Below are 19283 nucleotides of genomic sequence, written 5' to 3'. Positions count from 1 at the left end.
TGTTGCACTTCTGTAGTTACAGTCACTAAAGCATGGCATCCTTGAACTCTGTTACCTTGCTCTTGTGCTTTCAAATTTTGTATCTTTTTGAAATGCAACTTAAATTACATGAAAAGTGTTAATGAAATGTCTTGGACTTGGTTTTGGTTGCAATGCAGGAGACTGGATTGAACACTGCAGATGTTATTGAATCCTTTATAAGGACATATATATATTTTTATAAATAGATGAATTAACAAAAAAAAAAAAGAGAAAAAAGGTAATGACTAGTCTTTGTACACCCAGCAACTCAATTAAAATTTTCTATCTGTAAGTTCATTTCATGACCTTTATATCCAAAAAGATCTGTGTAAGAGAGCAAATTTACCTGGAAGGAACAACTGTCTAATTAGTGATGTTTGTAAATACTCTTCAGGTGATTGAAACAGAAAAGCAAAGATTTTTTAAAATACTATCAGTTTTTACATTATGAATAGAATTCAAATCTCAGGGATTTATTAGCAATACTGGGCTGTAAAATTGTAAACTTTTTGGTAGTTTTGAGTGTTTCAGAGTAGACAGGCTGTTTTAAGATAATCACAATTTATGTAAAGTGACTGCATTCTTTTTATGGAACTGTGGGAAAAACCCCAAAGAGCTTTATTTCTGTCCTATTACTAATATAGGGCATGGTGATTTGCCCAGTCTGGTAGGACTGGAAGGCCTTTTGGTACTGCTTGCAATTCTGCTGCTTACAAATTAATCAACTTGTAAATTTAATAATTTAATTCTTTTTGTTATATGAAATGTAAATGTTTCCACTTCATGTTTACCATGAGCCAATCTGTCTAAATCTATTTTTCCATATGTATGTCTCACATAATGTGCTACCTTCTACTTGTTAATGAGGTTGGAAAAATGAACTTGTAAGAAAATACATCATAATGCTTCATACAAAAGTAAGAATAAGCATCATTCTAGACCATGCTCTACTGTGTTCCATGTAGGAGTCCTCTTGCAGCATGTGGACTCTGAATTTTGTTCTGCTTGGCTTCTTAAGTCACTTTCAGCTGAAAGTTTCACCTCTCAATTTTTGTGAAGCAGGCAGTGTAGCTGATTTGATGAGTGCTACAATAAAAGAATGAGTTTATTTTTTCTGATTTTGCTTTTTATACATGGAACAACTGGGTTGTATTTTTTGGTTTCTGAGATACTTTATCACATCAAAAGCTATAACTTTTTCATTGAGTGCCTTAGCCAAGTATACCCGGACTATCAATCTCAAATAGAAGTGAAAATAGGCTATCTCCCTGTTTCCCTCAGGCTTTCCATTTTTGGAAGTTCATGGGCTCTGACTTTGTAGGTGCTGATTACTTTAAATAATTTATTACATGAATAGGAAAACACAGAATTCAGATTTGTTTTTTATCACTATTGCTGCTTTTGAGAGCTTTAGAGTTGCCAATTCACCTTTAACAGTACAACTGCTGAAGCTTCTCTTTGAAATAGAAAATCACCTGATTTTCATTCAAAACTAAGAGTAATTTGGCAGAATTCTAATTGCAGTAAAAGTCACTTATCTGAAGCATTTTTAATTTTTTTGCCTTTGTTCCTGTTCCTGGTACTATTGTTGCTTTAATTGGTTTCCTGTTTATTTTTTTTTCTTTCTTTCATTCCTTTCCTTGAAGTCAGGTTCACAAATAAGCTTTTTCAACAAACAATTTCTTGCTGTTTCAGAGTTTGATAGTGCAGCTTTTGATTGCTTTTCTGTTAAATGGCCAGGAATCAACGTTTAGCTCAGTAGTGTGCTGCCATTCTGAATTAGTGAGACAACTGTTAGGAAATGATGTGCTAACTCCATGCCTTGATAACCCCAAAGTAAGATTTTGTTTAAAATAGTTTTTGCTTCACTGAAAGAGTAGTCAAGCACTGTAACAGGCTGCCCAGGGATGTTGTTGACCTCTGTCCCTGGGTGAGTTTAAAAGATATGTAGATGTGGCTCTTAAGGACATGGTGTAGTGGTAGACTTGGTAGTGGTAGGTTTATGGCTGGACTTGATGATCTTCAAGGTTTTTCCTAACCTAAATGATTCTGTGATAAAAACTAATGAGCTTTTCCTCTTCTACTTTCAGAGTCTTGCCTATGCTTCAAAATGAAAGTGAGGAAGAGGAATCCCTGAAAGTATTAATTTGAACAATAATTATTGCTTGTAAGTAAGTACTTCTTATTCTTTGTGATGTTGCCTTCACAATTGAAAATTGCTCTGTCGATAAGTGTTTGTCATCTGAGAAGAGGAAAATGCAAAAGAGAGGTCAGGTCCTTCCCTTTTCAGTGATCACTGACAAAATGGGTCAATCAGATACCCGTTTCACCTTTTGTTTCTCTGTACACCTATTTCTCTCCCTTCTCCTCTTTGCCTCTCATCTCTAAAAAGATAAATTCTTTGGTAGGTTCATTATGTACCCTCTGTCTTACATACTAAATCCTGTATTTCTCTGTCAGTATTTCTGGGCCCTTTCCATCTGTATTGCAGATATTACATGTATTTCTCAGAGGTAAGCTGGTCTTCTACAGAGGCTGGGCACAGGTCCTGCTCCATGAAGTTTTTCAAGAGTTATAAGCAACTAAGCTGTTGTGGGTGGAAAGTATTGTGTGCTCTGGGATATCCCAGATCTAGTGCTTCAGATTCTTATGGTTTTGAAGGTCTGGGCAAGTACCATAATAGTCATGTTTGAGGACACATTATTTTTATTGAAATATAAGTTAGCAGAAAGGTAACTCTCTTCATTTTAAATAGAATGTTTAAAGAATGAAGTGACCTACACTGAAACATGAATCCAGGTGTGAACTTGGAAACCAAGAATATTATGACATTATTCTTTCTTTGATGTAATTGTAGAAAAGACTGTTATGATCAGTATTCTTAACTATGATAAGAAACTTGTGAAAATTTCTTAAACTTCCGCAGTTGAACAAATCAGACTGAGTTCCAGCAAATTTTTTGCAGATTTGATGCTTTTACAGTTCACCCAACTTCACTAGTGCTTGTCAAGCTGGCGACGTCTAAAGTGCTCTCAATTATTTCGATTTATTTTGTGCACTTATAACTTTAGAGGTATTGTGGTATTGTAGGAGTTTAATGGATAGTTTATTAAAAAGAAAAAAAAGGGATTTCAAATAATGTTCTAGGGACCTTCTGACCAGGCCAGAACAAAGAATGTGGTGATAGCTTTCCAAGTGTCCAGGTAGTGTCCAGGGTTGACTGTTGTGACTGCTTCCTGTTGGTGAGAGGACTTGTTTCCATTTCCTGAACCCAGCTTTCTTCTCTGTCTGACTCCTACTGAAATGAGTTACCTGATTTATCTCACGAATCCAGAGGAAAGGTTTTGTTTCTTGGCTTTTGGGACTGATCAGCTCAGATGAATGTTCAAAGAAGTGTCCAAATGGTGCAGAAGAGGCAGAGAGACTCTGCAGGCAGGAGCAAAGTGTGGCCATGTAGGAGCGTCCCTTCAGGCAGCTGCCAGTCCATGGATTTGCCCAGCAGTTTGTGGTAATGCTCTCTTGGAGTTGTTAGGCTGGGAATAAACAGTTTGACGTAGGAGAGAAACAGGCTTCTGTGGATGTTTCAGACTAGAAGTGGCTGATCTTGCCAGATCCCTCCTAGCCATTGCAGAATGGTTTATTGATATGGAGTAGAAACAATGATTCAGATGGAAAAAAATCTTAGCAGGTAACTTGGGAATCTGTACAGTCTTTTCCTCACCTCACCCTCCAACTCTCCAACCCCATGTGTAGTATCTGTGTGCTCCAGGCTCTGAAAATAAATGAAATGTAGGAGAACTTTCATGACTTCTCAAAACCTCACTTGTAGTCAGAATTGGTTGGTCCCTTGTACATGATGTTATGTAATAGAACAATTTGTATCTTGATTTGAAGTTTTCAATTAAAATCTGTTTCCTTGTGGGAGCCTGCTTGCAGGCATGCATGTGTGCATATGTAATTACTTTTGTAATTCCTGTTGTTCTGTGTTCACACTAACTTGCTTTGTCTGGAAGCTGTGGTGGTGGTTTGACTGTCTTTAGCAGAGATGTGTTCCTTTCTTTAGCAAGAAAGAGGCACAGTGCTTGAGAAATGCATGAAACCTCTTCTTGCCTTTTCTGTTTAGTTTGTGTGGGAGGGTAATTAAAAGGATTTGAGCAGGTCTATAAACTGCAGTGCCTGGAGCTATAGTTAAGCCAGTGGTTTTGGTATATGCATTGCTCAACTGCTGAGGGAGGTTGAGCAGTAGAGGAAAGCTGATTGGAGCTCAGTGTCAAGGTAAGATCTAGGTAGTGCTGGTGGGTTGAGACAAGTAACTGAGCACTACAGTGAGGTGATATCTTCCCCTACTTGGATTGCACACTTGGTTATCCAGTCCATGGATCGTGTTGGATTCCTGCTTCCGGTCAGATTTTTTAAGAAGCTGCATTTGGAATTATGTTCTGCTATCACAGTATGGCTTGGGGAAGCTGTATTATCATCCATATACTTATTTAATATTTTTTCCTGATGCTTTTCAGATATAAAAATGTTTCCATGGTAGCCTTTCCTTTTTTTCCCCAAATCATATTTCACACTTAGTCTAATCCATTCCATCTATGAACTGCTGTTCTGTAGTTTGTTGAGAAATAAAGATAAAATCAACATTTTTTATTGCATTCTAAAACACTTTCTTATCCTTTCTTGGATATTCTGTAAGTTAGATTAATCTGTGATAGACTTTTCAAGATAAACTAATCTCTGGAAAAGGCCTATATATCTTGACTTTTATTTATTGTAAGGGCACCTAAAATCTCAGATACATATTCTCTGTTTCTACATATCTAAATAGATCAGTGTATGATTCCTGATGGAAAATACCTTTTCAGGAGGGTATGTTGCTGATTTAGCCCTGCCGTTTTATTAAAATTGTCCCTCTGTGGTTCTGGAGTATCTCTGATCTTACTTGCTGCTTTCCCTCTTGCCTGAGGATCAGTGAAGTCTGTTTCTTGTTCTAACATTTGGCTTCAGTGTGCTCTTCTATCCTGGTAGGCATTTAGCTTGGATTCTTCTTTGAAAGATTGCTTCCCGCTCCTCTGTCTCTCTGAACTATATTTGTTATTAAAAGTGTGTTCTAGATAAGTCATTTCTGATGCAGAGGCAGAAACAACAGTCTTTTATGTTTTTCTTTTCAAGAAAAGAGAATGCTAATGGATCCATTGACTCACATGTTTACTGCAGTGAAAAATGATACCAGGCTGAGACACTGCAGAGAGGTTGGAAGATTGGAGTAGAATTTAACATGAAGCAAGAACTTAGAATGAGCAGGGAAAAATGGGATTCAAGCCATTAAGGGCAAATTTAAAATCCTGATTTTAGATTAAAGAAAAAGAAAACAGGGGAGTCCAGGATAAGGAATAGCTGAGAGTTCTGAAGGAAGAAATTGAGGGTTAAGAGCTACCTTAAATCAAGAGTATCGTGCACAAAAAGTAGTTCTAAGAATGTAACATCACACCAGGATGAATAAATGAAAGTGCTGTAATTCAGCACTGTAAAACTAATGTAGATCTCTCCGCACAGCCTAGGGTAGAAATGGAGTCAACTAGGTCATTGTGTCCAGTTTGTAACCATGCACTTAATGCATGCCAAGAAATCAGAATTATCTTGCTGAATTGGAGAGTCCAGGAGAAAATAGTATTGAAAGTATAATGTTTCATCCAAGACATGTGAGGAGAGGTTGAAATAATAAGAGGCTGATTAAGGAGCAAATGTTTTTCCCCCATTAATTGTCTATCTCTTTTGTGAATGAAGCATAGGGAGAACAGCTTTTTGCAGAAGATGCTGAGAAGGAGCATAGGATCTCTTTCTGCATATTGCAGTGCTTCTTATTTCATTTTTTTTAGCTTAAATACTTCTTTCAATTGACCAAGTAACATTTTATCTCGAATGCATCTGAGTTTAAACTTAAATAGTCCAAATCTAAAACATCAACTGAAAACTTGAAAAAAACTAGACATGATAACCTGGTGGATATTAATTGGCTCTAATTAGTACTATTTTTACAGTGCCTGAAAAGCCAAATTTCAAATACCACTGGTAGTCTGTACCTTTTAAAATGTCTGGAATTAGTCTGTTACATGAAACTAAACTTTTGTAATGACAAATTGTTTAAGATGACAAGATCAGAGGAAATAGCCAGGCAAGAAGTTTCCTGCTTCACAAGTTCTTTCATTAAATGGGTGAGGATGTACATCACAGGGTTTTAAAAATTTTGTTTATAGTATGAAATATAAAGAGATAGTGTATGTGGGATAAATGTATCTGTGAGTTACGACTTTTTATTTAGTATTATAATTTTTAGATGAAATGGAAAGAGGGGGTGATAGTGTTGTACACTTTTTGCTGCTGAGTGAAAGAAATTGTAGTTGTCACGGGGAGAAAAACAAGATGTGGCTAAGTGTCAAGGTGACACCTACAGTATAGAAATATTCTGCAGTTCTTTTGGCTTTGCTTTTTTTTAATGATGTAATTATAGTACACTGATAATTCCGTACTTCTTTATAGTTTGGATTACATTAAATAGTGGCTAATAAACACATCTGAAATTGGCAGATCCTGTTAGCATAAGAAAATCTTCATTTAATTGTTTTTGCACTTCAGACTTGGTGGGATTTTTTGGTTACTTCTTTTGTTCTTAAACAAATGTTGAAATAAACCACGTCTAAGGGGAATGAGAAAAATCAGATGTTTGCCAGTATGTGGAAAAAAATCTAATTGAGACAGAGGTTAATTGTAGGGTGATTCACTTGAAACTGATCCTAATGATACTGCCTTAATCAGATTGATTTTGCCTAAGCATATTTGTCGTAACTCATGTTAACTGTATTAAAATTGGTTAATGAATCCAAAAGCCTGTCAGTAAGGAGGGAACTTTCAAACTCTAAGGAAGGCTCCCTCATTGCTACATGGCAGGAGGTTCTTGGTCATTGGCTTTAGCTCTTGGGAAGAATACATTGCTCCTAATAAATGTCTAAATTTGATAGAAGGAGACCACTAACTGTTAAATTGCTTGGCAAGTTGAACTGGAAAGTATTTGGATAGAGCCAAATGTGTGATCTCAGGTCTAGAGACCAATATTGTAGATTGCACTTCTGGATTAGAGACAATGGTTTTGAATAACACAAGCAGTAGAAGGGGTGTAGGGGAGGTGATATTAACTGCTGTATACAATGTTAATGGGCTGTGGTGAGTGTATAATGGCTAGTTTGGGGTTCCTAAGATTAGTCAGAAATAGTCTTAAGAGGTTTGGAAGAGAGCTGTAAAAATGCAGATTCTGGGAAAGTATATCTCATTTTAGAGATTTAAGAAGCTTGTTCTGTTAAAGTGTTACTTGAGCAGTTTTGAAGATTTGAACTTTAATCCTAAATGAAAAGGCATTGGTGAGAGCTGAAAACAGACATTTGGTAACTAAGTAGTTGAGCAGTTTATCTGGGAATCATTTGCTCTCATTTTCTCTTTTAATGTGTTTGAACCTCATGGATGGTTTTAGTAAAAACGCATGCCTTTTCTTGGAGAACATGCGTGGTCCTGATGCAAGAAATAGGAGAAAGTGTGTGATGATTGGATCACAAAGCAAAGATGGTAGTCATGATGTATTAGAGTGCAGCAAGACAGTATAGCAGAATATACGCATTAGATGGAAAGAAAGCAAGGATTGCCATTGAGCTTGCAGATGGAGCTGAGACCTCATGTTGTGGCTCGGGAAACGAAGATATTACAGACTACCATGGAGCAATCCCAGTCTAATTCCCAGTGCCGTATTCCCCTCTGGGGGCAGGTTATTAATATAACCTCACCCATGTCAGCATGTTGCTGGTAACACTTTTGTCACAAATACTATGTAAAATACAATATATCACAGTAACAGGAATATAAATCTGTGAAATCCATCCTTGTCTCAAGGCATTGCCAGCTCCTTTTCTGCCAACCAAATGCATTTTCAGGCATTGTATTGCATCTTCTTATGCAGTAGTTGTATTACTCCTTTCTCCTTTCTAAATGGTGTATAGATTTTTCACCTGTTGAGCTAATGGTAGAATCCTTCTGAGTGACTGTTGGCTTTGCAACTCTTCCACTGAACATGTTCCTTTCCAGGAAATATGCTAATGTTTTTACAAAGTTCTTTTTTTAAAAGACTGCTTTTTGCACCTTCCTTCCCAACCATATTAATATTAGTGCTATTATTTTTTTTTAACCATGGAAAAGAACTCTTTTCCCCTCTACACTTAACATTAGCTTAGGAAGGCAGAACTACTACTGTGTATCTCTCTTTTCTTGATTCATCACAGTGTAGAAATTCTCTTGTGTTAAAAAATGTGCTTTTTCCTGCGTGTTACAGTTGCAGCGCTGGGCAAAGGTGGTGTTTTTAGTGTCTCTAAATGTATGAGAATAGCTATTTACTTTATATTTCCCTTCAAGCAGATAGTAGTCTAGAACTGCAGGCTTCTGGAGGGCAATCTTTCCATTTTGCACCATTGTCAAATGCCTTTGATTGTGTCATCAGCATTACGTGCAGTTGTGTTTGGCATGAACATAGTCTGAAGTGTGCAAGGAGATTGCTGATTGTCCTGTAACTGTGAGTGAACTTACAACTCTGCTTTTCTCACAGACCCGAAAGCACCACTCAGCACTGTGCAGGTGGTCAGTGAACACTTGCAGCATTTGATGGTTTTTGTGCACCATCTGTGTCATGCATCCTTCTTGATTATCTTCATTTCAATGTGTTTTGGTAGTTGCTGAAGTAAAAAAAAAAAAAAAAGGAAAAATTATGTATGCTATTGTTACATGTTCATAACACTCCTCTGAGAAGAATTCCTGTATCTTCTGGAGAGTGGCTGAATGAAAACTGGTGTGATGAGCCACATGTATTTCATAAAGGGGACACTAAAAAGCCACTAATGAAGTTGTGGGAAGTGGACTCTTGAGTCCTCATCATTTCCTGAATGCTGTGATTAGCATCCCACAGAGCATTGTAAAACAGTTCATTAATCATAGTCAGTGACAAAGAAGGCTCTGGAATGTCAGCTGTATTGTGCACCTTTTCGTGGTTACAAGATCTTGTGAACAGGGGCCAGAATATTTACAAAAACAAGTGTATGTGTGCTGTGATGGGCCACTCTTAGCAGCACTATGACAATTAATACTTTCTGGAATAAAAAATAAATGGAATAAAACTTTTTCTAGTGTAGCAATGCTATTAGAATGAGTTCTTAAGTTATTCTGCTGCAAAAATATTTTATGATCTTTGTATTTTTCTGTTACTTAACCATTTCTATTTTAAATGAATGTTCATATTAAAAATGCTTGCACTAATTTTGTCCCACTGGTTCCATTCAAACAATTTATCTAGTTGTTTTCAGTTTGCTGATCTACATGTTTTCTTATTATAACGTTTTATCCTAGTGTTCCAGATATTCCAGGAAAGTAATTTACATATACCTGGAATCTCTGTTTTTCAATTAATAATTGTTGCTGTTAACTAATATGTATTTCTTAAAATGTATTCTGATGTAAAATGATCTGTATGATGAATCTGAGTTACTAAGCTCTATTGGATGGGAAAAATTAATGCAGATATATTTGGAAGTTATTTTGCCAAACCCGAAAATTGAACATTCATTCTAGATAAGTGCTACATTGTATATTCGAAATGGTATATTTCTGAAAACTGTTCTAAAGCATACACTTGAAGTCAAAAGTCACTAAATCAGAAGTATTTCACTAATCCCTTGATTCTACATCTAGCAGTTTGTTAGTTTTGGCTCTTTAGTCCAATAGGAATATTCCAGAGAGTGTTGTTAGGATGTGACCAGTGAAAAATAATCTCAGAGTTTGTGAGAATTTTACAGCAGTTTATATTAGAGTGGGTTTAATGTTTTGGTGTCTCACTAGAGCAGGGAGTATAGATTGAAGCAAGGTCAAGAAAACGGATAACTTGAACTCTGTTCAGAAAATCAGAGGAATGTAGTTCATGCATTCTAAAGGCTTCAGAGAGTATTTTAACATAAGCTTTCCACCTCTTGTTGAGCTTTTTTTCTTCCATATGCCTTTCTGGAGCACTGATCTTTCAGTCTTGAACTCTGCAAATCCCTTAAATTTGGCAGAACTTGAGGGTTTTTCCATTTGTCTTCTACTGCTTATTGCCTGCTTTTCATTTATTCCTTTGCATCAACTTTTTCATAATTGACTAACTGTAACTGTTGTAAACATGTCATCTAGACGTGGAGTGGGCAGCAGAGAGAATGGGATCTTTTCCTAGTGTGTGCCAAATAGAGTGAGTAGGTTTTGTGTGCTTTCCTAAAAATATATGGATTTTCTCAAGATCTCTGTGCACTGAGACTCAAATCTCTTTTGTAAAGAAGCATCAGAAAAATTAATTGGTAGCTTGATACAGAAAGTAATCAGAACTTTGATGCAATTCAGTGCTCCTGTGCATGTATGTGCTCTTTCCATGTAGTTGCTCACTAAGTCATGGCATACTACTTATGTTGCTGTCTTGTATTTCAACAGTATTTTAAACTCTGCCATTTCTTTAGACAGGTTAGGAGCATATATCCACATGCACACAGAAAATAATTAAAAAAAAATTATCCATGCCATTTTTAGCCGTCATAGTATGAAGAATTTTTTTTCTGTTTTCTGTTTTGTTCACATCTAGAGTACTTTTTCTAAAATGTAATTTATTCTGGTACTCTGCTTAAGGATGTAACTTTTTTTGGTCTGATTCCTGGCCTGTTATGATGAGCAATCAAGTGTTTCTTTTATCTAGTAAGATTGTTGTGTTTATGAATTCATTATCTTTCTTCAGCAGCTAAATTTCTCAATTCTGTTTCTCAGAGTGTTCAGTGTTCTTCAAGGGAAAAAGAATTTTACCTTTTTTTTCCTCTGTTCCTCTGGCCCAGTCCATGCAGTCAAATTGTGAGGAGGATTCTAGACTTTTTTGCCGTGTGAGCATGTTTTTATCTTTCTCCACCTGTCATTTAATTAGACAAGATTAAGGAATGAAGTATAAAAATGCATTTTTCCTAAGCAAACAAGGAAGACAAATTATTTCATAACAAGGTAATAACCAGATAATTAATAAAATGTTGTGGGTTTTTTAATATCAGATATATTGTTTTTGGAATGATTTGGATGAGCTGGTTAAAAAGTGTTTGTAGGAACAATGTTTTTCTTTATTTATTGTCAGAATTGATTCCCATTCCCCCATTTTCTAGTTGATAAGTCTCCTCAAACATTTTGAAATAATGATTCTCATTTCTAGAAAGCTCAGAACTGTAAGTGAAGAGTGTTGTGGTGGTGTGTGATTATAATGATATATCCATTTTCATGCCTTTTTATTGGTATCCTAACATTCAGTGTGTTTGATCTATAATCTTTTTAGTCAAGCAGAGAAAATCTGAGAGGATGGGGCAGGAGAGAAGAGTCAGCTCAACACTTAAAACATTAAAATGCCCCAAACCAACAGACAATCAAACTAAAAAAAAAAAAAAAAGAGAGAAAATTAAAAAAAAAACCAAACACAAAAAAAAAAAACCCTTAACCAAACTGTTCCAAAAGTCTGTATTGCATGTGAGAAACCTTTCTCAACAGCACTGCAAAATGATGGCCCACATTGCTCCCTGTAAATGTGACTCCTTCATAGGTTACACCTTCATCTTAGTTGGCTGCACTTCTGTACTGGGATCAGGTGCTTCCAATTGCATCTGTAGAACTGACTTCCTTGTGTAGCTGTTGCTTATGTTGGTCTTGATACCAGGAAACCGGAACGTGCTGTACTTAATGGAACCTCATTATACAAGAATTCTGAAGATGGTCTTTGAGTTAAAAGATCTGTAAGTTTAACTCCTGTTAAACACAACCATGAAAAGAGTTATTGGATGTGTGTTCAAGTATGGTATGTTGAAGAAGAGCCAATGCAGAGGTGACCTGATCAATAAACTATAATTAAAGTGCCCATTTTTGGCAAGGCTCTTCAACAATTGCTTTTAGAAAAATGAAATTTTGGGGAGAAAAGAGAAACTGTTTTTTTTGTGAATTTGTAACACCATAATGGAATAGAAGAAAACCAGAATATATGGTTATTTTTTGTAATGGTAACAGTGTAATGCAAGGTTTCATCTTATCCTGCCCAAGGGCCTCTGCTGGGTCATGTGTACTTCATCATTAGAATAAATTGTCTGAAAAATAGAATCTCTTGAGCTTTTCTGGATAGAACCTGTATAGGAAACTTCAGCATTATATTTATGACCAAATCTTGGCATAATGTTTTAATTTCAATTATTTTTGTGTGTGTGTGCGCTTCTCTAATAGAGATAGGGAGTGAAGGAAGCTGGAAGTGAGTACATATTGAGATTTGGGAAGAGCTCTTCCTGTGGTCAGGTAATGAATAAAAAATTCCGAATGTTACTAAATTAACCTGTGCATGTAGCATTCCATGAAGATATATGATATGCGTTACGTGGTACAGTATGTCTAGTAATGGATCCCTTTAAAGCAAGTCAGGGTTGCGTGTTTTTTTTTAAATACCAGTGTTGAATTTTTGATCACCTTTTGAAAGTCTTAGACTTTCATCTACCATCATTACTGTAAAAAACAAGGTATACTACTAGTATATTTAAAATACTTATTCTATTGCATGCCGTTTTAAAAAAGCTTAACTTCTTTTGTATGGCTGAAATGAATAAAGATCTTTAAGCTCAACTCTGGATCCAAATTATTTATTTATCTCTGGAACCAGCTGTGAAAATCACAGTGAGATAAACACAGTGTATGAAATTTCTCTTCCATCAGTTGTTGCATAGAGAGTTTTTCCTAGGGAAGTCTTATGAAATCAATTAATAAATATTTAGACTATTTATAAGTGATGTTGTATGGAAGTAGGAAGTAGTGCTTCTTTTTATATGTCATTAGGGAGCCTTTTTGTAATGTTATATATTTCTGGGAAATAATGAGTAAATATTTACAACCATAAATTATATGCTTTCCACTCTGTTGTTTTTCAAAAGAAAATGAGAATATTTTGCTACATATCTGATATTTGAAAATTAGCTAATTTAGCTAATAAACACATCCTGGGCTAGTGCAGTAATAGGTTGTGAAATTTTTTAATAAATGTCTGGTTACTCTTGGCTGTCTTTCCCTCAGTATTGCTGTCTTTAATATTGATTTGAAATATATTTAGTAAGTAGATAGCAAAATTCATCTCACTGTCATATTCTGGTAGCTGTTTTTTAAAGTTTCATTTATTTGAGAAAGCTTACATCAGTTTTAACCTCCTGATATAAGGAAACTGATGTCCATCACCACTATGCTTTGGAAAAGTGATGGTTATGTTGTGAAGTAGAATATCTTGCAACCAGACCTGTAAATATTTTAAACTGCTAAAGAATTCTACTGACCATAGCAAAAGACTTATCATTCACTTGTGTTGAACAAACAGTTTGGTAGTGAGAGGCAAGATAGTAATGCCAGTAATAATTAGTGGTGCTGCTCTAGGTGAAAATAAAAAGCACAGCATTCTTGTTTAACCTTGGTGTTATAATTTATTGAAGGAATTTATCACTTTGTTTTGTTCTGAAGTTAAAAAGGAGAAATGTTATCGCAAAATTTTTGCACCTCTTCTGAAAGAACGTCAATGTGAACATTCCTTCAGCCATACAAGCTATTTAACTTCATCAAGGAAAAGACTAAGGTTTTCCTCCAAATAAATGTAGTGGCAGCTACTAACAGTCTTGAAGTCATTTATGGGGAATTAATCAACACCTGAAAAGGTGGCTGAACAGACCATAAAATTTATTTTCAGAGGAACCATATTAGTATTACATTTCAGGTTGGTGTCTTTATGAAAAATCTGAAAACAGCCAAATGTATGTGGTCCAAGATCATTCAGGTTTATATCAAATTTGAATTAACTGTGAGCAGAGGAGACAGAATTAGAATTGCATCTGAGATCCTGTAATGATATTTTGATTCTCATATCTTTGCAAACAAGTTGGTGTTTGCAAGTTATAGAGGTTGAGAAAAAGAAAATTGTAAAATACAGGTTGTATTGCAGATTTTAAATCTGTAAAATACAGATTGAATTTTACAGATTTAAAATCTGCAATACAACCTGTATTCAATACAGATTGAATTTTACAGATTTAAAATGTACAATTGTTTACAGATTGTAAAGTGCGGTCAGAATTTTGGTGGCTGCGTGATTCAATCTCTGTGAAAGAATACGTATATGCAGCAGGCAAAAACTGCTGGTATATCTGGAAAGGTCAATGGAGCATAAGGAGTCTGTTCTGAAGTAAGAATTCCAAATGCTAGTTATGTTGGTAGTATTGTGTAGTGATGGATGGAATGCAGGGAGAAAATCAGTTACCACTTTATCAGTGTTATTTGTCCAATTTTCAGTTCATGTTTCCCTATATACTACACTTCTGGGGAATCTGAATAGCAAACATAAAGAATTTTTAGAATTTAAAACATATAGTTCCCTGAACTTTGAAAACAAATTTTACTATTATCTAAATGTACTTTTTCCCCCCTCTGACTTGAAATGTAATGCTTTATGATTACGTATATTTTAAATGAAGTCTCTGGGTTTTGATGTTTTGGCAATCTAATTATTTTCTTCTGTTTAATGTGGTTGGAAAATGGGTGAGACACTATTGTACTGAGAAAGCAGTGTTGGTATTCATGGGCTTTCCCCCCTCCAATAAGTGTATTTAGTAAATAGTTAATTTATTTGACATCAGTTACAGAAATGCATGTAAATGGAAAAAGGAAAAATGAATAGCTTTCCCCTGAACTGATGATTGGATCTGAAAAGATCAGCAATAATTCAGACCAGTTTTCAGAAAATGAAAACGTTTGAAATCACATAGGTAGTACAGGTTTGTGTTTTGTTTCTGAGAATTCTCCTGTATTGATTGCAGCTGACATTTTGGATGTGTATGGATGCTTCTGTGAATGCTGGTTGCAGGATCAGGATCTAAGTTAGGGGTGCAAAGCAGGAACAGTAAGTCCTTTGAAAACAGAGGGACTTAATTATACCAGCAGCAGCATGTGACACCCTGTGAGCACATTGTTTATTACACAGTTCTGAAAGTGCAGTCTGCCTGTGTTTTAAGTAGTCCATATACAGATTAAGTGGTGAGGTTCTGAAATGTAAACATGAACACAAAATGTTCACATGCATGGATTTCATTAGGATATAACAGTCACATACAATTACAAGATTTCTTCAATCTTCTTTTCCTAATAGACTGCTTTTTGGAGCCTTTGACTATGTTTGTCCTAATAATGCTCTGTTAGTTTGTGGGAGAACATAGTAATCACTGCATTTACAAAACGTGTTATTGGGATTTTTTAATAAATTTGTTATGGGGGATGGAAAGCTCTCTGATTAGAACAAAGTTACAGACAGAATGTAATAAGTTTGTTTCTTCTAAGCTGCAATACTGATCTTTTATAAACTACAGGTAAAATGTTGTGTTTCATGTTTTAGTTTACCATCCAAGTATCTTTCATAACTGTTTTTTTTTAATAGAAATGCTTGTGCTGTCTCATCTTTCTCCATTTTCACATGACTGGTCACACATTGTGACTTCTTTCTTTCTATGTTTTACTGCTACTTTTCATAAAAAGAAGAGTATGAGAGAAAGCAATATTAAAAGTAAGATTTATTTTCTCTATAATATATTTGATCTGTATTAACATTGACATTGGCAAGGTTTAGTTTTGAAAAAGTTTTCCCTAAGTACTCCAGCAGTATGAGTTTGTTGTATATCTGCAGAATTCAGCTCTTGCTACCTACTTCCAAATGCATACACATGCACTGTACCATTCCAGCCAACTCCCAAATAATTACTTTTGAAATTCTGTCACTAAAAATATTCTCCCTAACTCTGGTGCTTCAGCAGATCAAGTTCAAGATATCTAATATCTTGAAGACTCTTAAGAACAGTATCAGAGCTCTATCAGAATGGGCTGAGTTCTGTTTATTTACTGTATTTTGTTGCAATTTTCTTCACTTTTTTCCTTCACTTACTGAATAGATTTTCAACTATAACCACGCCTACATAAGATTCAGGCAGAAAAAGTCATATTTGAAATGAATGTGATCTGAGCTTTTGTCTGCGAAGGCTCCCTGTCCTACTCTAATGTCAGTAGCAGTTATCTGTAGAAGTGGAAGCAAGCAGCCATGACCCTTCTAGCTCACTTTCTGAGCTTCCAGGACTTGGATTGTTCTAAGACAGATGCAGTATAGTGTCCATGGATGGATTTTTGTAGAAAGAATATCTAAGTCTGCTTTCTTTAACATATCAAATTCTTTAAACTCAAAACATTTTAATTACAGTGACTTTCACAATCTATAGTGTCTTCTTAAAATCCTAATGTTTTACATCAACCAGGTCTCCCTAATTCCATGATAATTTAGTTTATGAAACTTAGTCACCTTCTGAGGCATGACATCCCTCAGAAAAACGATGTTCTTTATTTCCCAGTATCTGGTGTTAATTAGTGTGCCTATTGTTTCTGATGGGTACTGTAGTTTCCTTGCTGCAAGAATTCTTCTGCCATTTTTTTTGTGAATAAAGATTTCAATGTCGTCATCAATTTAAGTTCCTTCTAGTAACTGTAAATGCATTTATTTCATTTAACTTTTCCTGCTGTGGTCCTGTATTTAATGTGCTGTAAAAATAATCTCAAACATAATTTGCACTTATGGCATCTGTGTCAAGTCTTTCAGTTCCACTGTGCTTTAAAAAGATTTGATATAGTTTTTATTCATGTAAGAATTGGCTTCTCAAAACTTCTGTAGGCTGTCAATTTAGTATCTTCTAATTAAGCTTCATCACCACCTCTCTGCTTGGTTTATGTGTGTCGTAGGGAGCAAAAACTTGGTCATTGATATTTTACAAAGCAGCTTAAATTGTACTCCAAAGACTTCTTTTTTGCTGCTTCAAATGGTTGTGGACTTGAAGTCACCAGCTCCTTTCAAGCATTTTCTAAAAGACCATCTAGTTTTCTTATAGAATTCTGTCTTTATTCTCAGCAGTCACTTCACCACAGAGCATTCAGTAGTGTTGAGCAGCTTGTTATCTTATACAGGTGATATTTTATACCTTATTGTGTAACCTGCCTTCTATCCTTTAGAATACCTGCTAGTCTCCACATAAGAAGGATGTCGGGATCATGTATTTATGGGACCATTTATTTTGTCAAAGTTTTCTTGAGGCCCCCTTGTCTGGGGACCCCAGAGTGCTCACAGTATTAAAAAATTTGTTTGTTGTACTTATATGTAGATGCAGCACTTTGGGACATGGTTTGGTGGTGGGCTTGGCAATGCTGGGTTAATGGTTGGGCTACATGATCTTTGAGGTCTTTTCCAACCTAAAAACTTTTATGATTGTATGAGTCTACTTGTCTGTCTAGAATATTTTGATTTTAGCAAAACTAACTTCAAAAACCAGTGTTTCACTTAAGTTCCTCATTCACCTACCTCTAGGTAGATAATCGTGTATAATGCGGCATGATGGGGTAGCCCCTGCCTTCTAATCTACTGCTGCCATTTGTTATAATCTTCATTTGCAATTTTCAGGTAGGGGAGCAGATTGATTTTCTTGTTTCCTTGTTGCTTTTTGATTTTGTGAGTAACTTAAGGGTTAGAGATGTAGATCCTTTATGCCCCCCTTCCTTGTGGAACTGAACTCTTAAATGCCATCCAGACTCTCCTTTAAATTACTAGGAAATTCCATCCTGAGACTCAATTTGCTAAAGCAGGGTTGCCTGCTTTAAAAAGAATACAAAGATTTATAAACCAAAAGCCTACTATCTGTATTTGGGCCTTAGCCAGACTTGAGTAAAAAAGATTGTGTGTGTGTGTGTGCGTGTGTGTGACTCTGGCAGGAGGTAGCTCAGAACCATGGAGAGCTCTTTTAAATTCCAGTATGGGGAATAATGGACATCCTTGATTTTTTTCTTGTTATTGTTGCTAAAATTAGCCTGAGCTATTCAGGAATGAAGGAAGCTGAAGGTCTAGAAAAAGCCTGCACTGAAAGTAGGAACAAGACCGTAATACATGCTATAAAAGAGTAGGTGGAAAAAGCCTAACTTGCAAGTTAAGGAATTGTGAAGTACTGCTATAAAGCAGCTAAACATAGGAGCTGCTGGCTGTGATAGTCCCATCCTTATTATAATGTGTTCACCACAAAGGAAAATACTGCTTTTCTCACAAATAATGAGTTTATACACAATTATTCTATGAAGGAAATGCCTTTCTGTGTGGCTGTGTAGGTTTACATAGGAACCAGTAAGAATAACACAATTTTAGGTTTTTCCTACAAGTGCTTGACTTCCAGATTGATTCAAATGATGATTTAAAATCCTGCATTTTGTTAGTTATTATCAGTCTGAAATACTTGAATGGGATTTCACTAGAATTACATTTGAGAAGATATGCAAATTTAAGTCTTTTGTTATGATAAAGTATTAATATTGCTTTATTAATTACAGACTTTATATGGAAAATTAATTTAAAATCTTATTTTTAGAATGTTTACCTTATTAAAAAAGTATTCTTTGGTAAAAAACTTCAAGTTTGCTTTAATTGCTGTAGGAAAAGTTATATATATCTGGGCACAGAGACACAAAAATCCCATCTTGGAAATAAAAGAAAATAGCTCACTCATTAAAGCTGATAGTTGCTAACACTCGCCATGGTTTGACAGGAAATTTATGCATTAGGGATAGTTGTTATAAATAAAAATGGGAATTCTGATTAACAGTGTAAACCTAAAGTGTTAAGTTTAAAAGGACATAAAAGGAGCTAAGCAAGAAGCTAATAGTTTCAAAGGTGTTTTAAACTCAGCAAGTTTTAAACTCATCTGTCATTTTTCCTTAATAATGTGTCACACCAATTTTGAGAGGAAAAGGCATTGGCAGCATTATGTGAGGTTTTGACTTGCAGCTTCATAGCTCTGTTTTATTCTTAGCCTTACTATTGTAGAAAGTGCTTTGAGTTTTTCACTTCCTTCACTTTTAAATAAATGAATAGATCTCAGATCAGTGGTACACTTGAGCTATGGTGATGGAGAAAGCAATTAAATTTTGGTGGCATGGAGCACTACAAAAGCTGTAAACCAGTGTAAATTGGACAGCATGAACCTATATGCTAATGCAAGTAAATGGCTACTTGAATTAGCTTGTTAGATGCCTTTTTTGTTGCTTTT

General features: G+C 35.4%; 1 protein-coding gene across 1 annotated transcript in view; it reads left to right on the top strand.

The window, feature by feature from the left end:
- FUT8 (fucosyltransferase 8) overlaps nucleotides 1–19283 on the top strand; it is a 97197-nt gene that overhangs the window by 19438 nt on the left and 58476 nt on the right. The window contains 1 exon segment of the mRNA XM_030948655.1: nucleotides 2112–2188. The gene's annotated coding sequence lies outside the window, so the exon portion shown is untranslated.

The sequence above is a fragment of the Camarhynchus parvulus genome, chromosome 5 (assembly GCF_901933205.1).
Source record: "Camarhynchus parvulus chromosome 5, STF_HiC, whole genome shotgun sequence".
In the NCBI taxonomy this organism is placed as follows: Eukaryota; Metazoa; Chordata; class Aves; order Passeriformes; family Thraupidae; genus Camarhynchus; species Camarhynchus parvulus.
This window is presented reverse-complemented; position numbering and strand designations above follow the sequence as displayed.